This window comes from Erythrolamprus reginae, chromosome 8 (genome assembly GCF_031021105.1).
Source record: "Erythrolamprus reginae isolate rEryReg1 chromosome 8, rEryReg1.hap1, whole genome shotgun sequence".
Lineage (NCBI taxonomy): Eukaryota > Metazoa > Chordata > Lepidosauria > Squamata > Dipsadidae > Erythrolamprus > Erythrolamprus reginae.
The window spans coordinates 49,243,917-49,249,916 of NC_091957.1; positions in this window are offsets into that span (position 1 = coordinate 49,243,917).

The following is a 6,000-nucleotide window of genomic DNA, read 5'->3' on the forward strand; positions in this document are numbered from 1 at the left end:
GTATATATATATATATATATATATATATATATATATATATATATGGCTAGCTGATGAGGCCAAAATAAGGCTGAAATAGATCTATCCTAATCTCCCTTAATTTTCAAATTCAGCAAAAAAACATGTGCCATATACATACATACATACAATACATATATATATGTATGTATGTATGTATGCATGTATGTATGTATGTATGTATGTATGTATAAAACCCCAATTATTAAAAAACCATACAGCACATACATACCAATCATAAAATATAAGAGCCTGGGGGAGGTGTCTCAGTTCCCCCATGCCTGGCGATATAGGTGGATCTTGAGTAATTTGCGAAAGACAAGGAGGGTGGGGGCCATTCTGATCTCTGGGGGGACTTGATTCCAGAGGGCCGGGGCCGCCACAGAAAAGGCTCTTCCCCTGGGGCCCTCCAGACAACATTGTTTAGTCGACGGTTCTGGAGGTATTCTGGTCCAATGCCATGTAGGATAGATTTAGGAGGTTTCAGGAAGATTTGGAATAAATATTATGGGAAAAGACGTCTAAGGAAATTCTCAGTCATAGAATAGAATGGAGTAGAGTAGAGCAGAGTAGAGTAGAATAGAGTAGAGTAGTGTGGAGTGGAGTGGAGTGGAGTGGAGTGGAATGGAATGGAATGGAATGGAATGGAACAGAACAGAACTCTTTATTGGCCAAGAGTGATTGGACACACAATGAATTTGTCTTTGGTGCATCTGCTCTCAATGTACACAAAAGAAAAAGATACATTGTCAAGAATCATGAGGTTCAACACTTAATGATTGTCATAGGGGTCAAATGAGCAATGAGGAAACAATCAATATCAAAAATCAATCAAAAATCTTAAGGATGCAAGCAACAAGTTACAGTCATACAGTCATAACACAAGTTGTAGGAAATGGGTGATAGGAATGATGAGGAAAAAAACTAGTAGTAATCATCAAGGTCATACTTTTTTCAAAAGACAATGAGACTTTCTTATTTTTTTCCCCTTGAAGACATTTTGCTTGTCAGCCAAGAAGCTTCTTCAGTTCTGGAACTGAATTGTAGATGTTTCTTGGATGACAAGCGAATCATCTTCAAGAAAACCAAGTCCTAGTTGCCTTTTGAAAAAGCACCTTTGGTTTTCTAAGCCAGGTATGTAGAACGAGATTCATGTTTCCCTCAAATGAACATTACTGATTTGTTGTTGTCGTTTTGTTTTTTGTTTGCTTTTTGCCAATAACCTCCTTTTGCCAGTCATTCTTCAAACACATTTCGGAGAGAGGACAGCCCTGTAGATTGCAGGGAAGAAGAGAAGGGGGAAAAAAAGAGCAGTGTGCCAGGGTAGCAGGCCAATCAATCAGAATGTTAATGACGGATCATGAAACACATTTGTTGACAAATATAACACGGGGTGATATGCCAGCACAACCAAATGTGCTTTTTTGCTCTCTTCAATTGCCAGCTGTGAAATGTTGCTTCCAACTTGGAATTTATGGATTGGAATACAATGAGGCCTGCACTCCATCAAGCATCTGCTTTGCAGCAGGTGTATTCTGCTAGCCACCCAGTCGAAATTCATTCCTAGTGTAGAATTCATTTTAGCTTTAACTCACTTTGGCTTTCTGGAGTGGTTCCTACTACTTATAGAACTTAGAACTCTTAAGTTCTATAAGTAAACCTGTAAACATTTTTTATTATGTTTCTTCTTTTTCCTATAGTATTTGAAAGTTAGTCCATGAGCTAACTTCATAACAAATCTAATAAATTTAAAAAACATTTAAAAACCCCATTATTAAACCAGACATATGCACAGACACACCATACATAAATTATATAGGCCCGGGGGAGGGAGGGGGAGTGCCTCAATTCCCCCATGCCTGATGGCAAAGTTGAGTTTTAAGGAGTTTACGAAAGGCAAGGAGGGTGGGGGCAGTTCTAATCTCCCAGGGGGAGCTGGCTCCAGAGAGTCGGGGGCCGCCACAGAGAAGGCTCTTCCCCTGGGACCTGCCAGACGACATTGTTTAGTCGACGGGACCCGGAGAAGACCAACTCTGTGGGACCTAATCGGTGGCTGGGATTCGTGCGGCAGAAGACGGTCCCGGAGGTATTCTGGTCCGGTGCCATGAAGGGTTTTATAGGTCACAACCAACACTTTGAATTGTGACCGGAAATTGATCGGCAACCAATGCAGACTGCGAAGTGTTGGTGTAACATGGGCATACCTTGGGAAGCCCATGATTGCTCTTGCAGCTGCATTCTGCACGATCTCAAGTTTCCGAACACTTTTCAAGGGTAGCCCCATGTAGAGAGCATTACAGTAGTCGAGCCTCGAGGTGATGAGGGCATGAGTGACTGTGAGCAGTGAGTCCCGGTCCAGATAGGGCCACAACTGGTGCACCAGGCTCTCACAGAGGCTCTGGGATGGTGTTTTTGGCTTCCAGAGAACTTTTGGGGTGATGTGGAAGGGTGTTTTTACCTTCCACCAGGGAAGCAAAACATGACCCTACTGGGCCCACTAGAAGCTGAGAAAAGGGTGTTTCCGGCTTCCAGAGGGCCTCTGGGGGGTGGGGGAACCTGTTTTCACCCTTCCCATGCATTGAATTATGGTTGTGGGAAATTGTCCATGTGCGTTAGCGCTTATGCATGCTCTTTCTGCACCCAAGAAAAAAAGGTTTCCCTATCACTGGTATACAGTCTTCTATTTAAGCAGGGGGTTGGACTAGAAGACCTCCAGGGTCCTTCCAATTCTGTTATTTTTATTATGATATTTTTGATGAGCAGACAAGTTGACCCTATCGTAATTCCTCCTCAAGCAGGGGGTTGGGTTAAAAGATGGCCAAGGTTGCTTCCAACTCTATTATTGTTATACCTTAATGTTTTAACCTTCATGATAACTGAATTATCATCCTATCATCTCCCTGGCATCCTTCATCAGTTAACCTGGACTAGAAATGGTTATAGAAAAAGTGAATTAAAAAATAGATACAAGATTTCCATTTTTCATCTATGAATCTTTCCTTAATCAGCAAAGTCTTTATAAGATGGGCTAATGAACAGAGCAAAACGCTCTTTAAAAAAAAATAAGGTGCTTCCTCTTATAGAAGATTTACAAGAGTTTAGTAAATCTTATATTTCAAAGCCTTGATTCTTTTTCATCCTCTCCTTTGCAAAATGTAACCCATTTCCCGACACATTAAAAATGCAGCATTTTTCCGTTGCTGTAATCCTCAGCTGCTTTTGCACCTTTCTGTTAGGGCTGAATTATATGGAATTTTCTCTCATCTGGCTTTACATTAAATATGACATTTTCAGGCCAATGTACGGAGTGAACTCCTTCTAACCAAACCCACCCCCCTTTCTTTCTCTCTCTCTCTCTCTTTCTTTTTCTCTCTCTCTCTTTCTTTCTCTCTCTCTCTTTCTTTCTCTCTCTCTCTCTCTTTCTTTCTCTCTCTCTCTTTCTCTCTCTCTCTTTCTTTCTTTCTTTCTCTTTCTCTCTCTCTTTCTCTCTCTCTCTTTCTCTCTCTTTCTCTCTCTCTTTCTTTCTCTCTCTCTCTCTCTTTCTCTCTCTCACTTTCTCTCTCTCACTTTCTCTCTCTCTCTCTTTCTCTCTCTCTCTTTCTTTCTCTCTCTCTCTCTTTCTCTCTCTATCTTTCTTTCTCTCTCTCTTTCTCTCTCTCTTTCTTTCTCTCTCTCTCTCTCTCTTTCTCTCTCTTTCTCTCTTTCTCTCTCTCACTTTCTCTCTCTCTCTTTCTCTCTTTCTCTCTCTCACTTTATCTCTCTCTCTCTTTCTCTTTCTTTTTCTCTCTCTCTTTCTTTCTCTCTCTCTTTTTCTTTCTTTCTTTATTGTACAAATTACCATCCTATTAATTGTTTGACAAATAAATAAATAAAATATGTCTGGGATGGTATAGGACAGTGACGGCGAACCTATGGCACAGGTGCCACGCATAGCCACATCTGCTGGCACACGAGCTGTTGCCCTAGCTCAGCTCCAATGTGCCAGCTAGCTGGTTTTTGGCTTGCACAGAGGCTCTGGGAGGGCATTTTTGGCTTCCAGAGAGCCTCCGGGGGGATGGGGGAGGGCATTTTTACCTTTGCTTGGCTGCGGGGAAGTGTTTGCAGCCTAAGGAGGGTGAAACACAAGTCTACTGGGCCCACCAGAAGTTGAGAAACAGGCCATTTCCAGCCTCCAAAGGGTCTCCAGGGGGAGGGGGAAGCTGTTTTTTGCCCTCCCACGCCATTGAATTACGGGTGTGGACACTCGCACATGCGTAATAGTGCGCACCCATGCTTTTTGGCACCAAGGAAAAAATGGTTTGCCATCACTGGTATAAGAACATAAAAAGAGCCATCCTGAATCAGGCCAAAGCCCATCAAGTCCATCATTCTGTGTCACACAGTGGCCCACCAATTGTCCATGGGGATCTTGAGCAGAAAGAGAAGGCAAGACTCCCCCTTTCCCTTGACCCCCAACAAATATCACTCAAGGGAATCCTGCCCGCCTCAACCAACATAGAGGCGGCACATGGACATCCGTTTCAATAGCCACTGGTACACTTGAATCTGTCTAATCCCGCCTTGAAGCTATCAAGGCTGACAGCTGTCACGACCTCTTCTGGAAGTGAATTCCATAAACCAACGACCCTCTGGGTGAGGAAATATTTCCCTTCATTTGTCCTCACTTTCTTACCTATGAGCTTTAGGGAGCATCCCCTTGTCCTAGTATTGTGTGATAGAGAAAATATTTTTTCTCTATCCATCTTTTCTATCCCATGCATGATTTTATACACTTCGATCAAGTCACCCCTTAAACGCCGTCTTTCAAAGCCGAAGAGACCAAGGCGTTGCAACCTGGTTTCATAAGGGAGGGGCTCCATTTCCTTGATCATACTTGTTGCCCTTTTTTGCACCTTTAGAATGTCTTGCACCAGCAGGAGGTTGGACTCGAGGACCCACAGGGTCCCTTTCAACACAAACTATAAACAAATTAGTTATTGGTGGTAGGGAAGGTTTGCCTATTTGCCAATGACTCTAAAGTGTGCAATAGGGTTGATATTCCTGGAGGGGTCTGTAATATGGTAAATGATTTAGCTTTACTAGATAAATGGTCAAAGCAATGGAAACTGCAGTTTAATGTTTCCAAATGTGAAATAATGCACTTGGGGAAAAGGAATCCTCAATCTGAGTATTGCATTGGCAGTTCTGTGTTAGCAAAAACTTCAGAAGAGAAGGATTTAGGGGTAGTGATTTCTGACAGTCTCAAAATGGGTGAGCAGTGTGGTCGGGCAGTAGGAAAAGCAAGTAGGATACTTGGCTGCATAGCTAGAGGTATAACAAGCAGGAAGAGGGAGATTGTGATCCCCTTATATAGAGCGCTGGTGAGACACCATTTGGAATACTGTGTTCAGTTCTGGAGACCTCACCTACAAAAAGATATTGACAAAATTGAACGGGTCCAAAGACGGGCTACAAGAATGGTGGAAGGTCTTAAGCATAAAACGTATCAGGAAAGACTTCATGAACTCAATCTGTATAGTCTGGAGGACAGAAGGAAAAGGGGGGACATGATCAAAACATTTAAATATGTTAAAGGGTTAAATAAGGTTCAGGAGGGAAGTGTTTTTAATAGGAAAGTGAACACAAGAACAAGGGGACACAATCTGAAGTTAGTTGGGGGAAAGATCAAAAGCAACGTGAGAAAATATTATTTCACTGAAAGAGTAGTAGATCCTTGGAACAAACTTCCAGCAGACGTGGTTGGTAAATCCACAGTAACTGAATTGAAACATGCCTGGGATAAACATAGATCCATTGTAAGATAAAATACAGGAAATAGTATAAGGGCAGACTAGATGGACCATGAGGTCTTTTTCTGCTGTCAGTCTTCTATGTTTCTATGTTTATATTTAAAAAACCTTCTCGGCAATTCTGTTGATGAGTTTTTGGAAAGAGACTTGGAAATAAACTTCATTTCAGCTATCCCGGTTTAGCTGCTGTTGG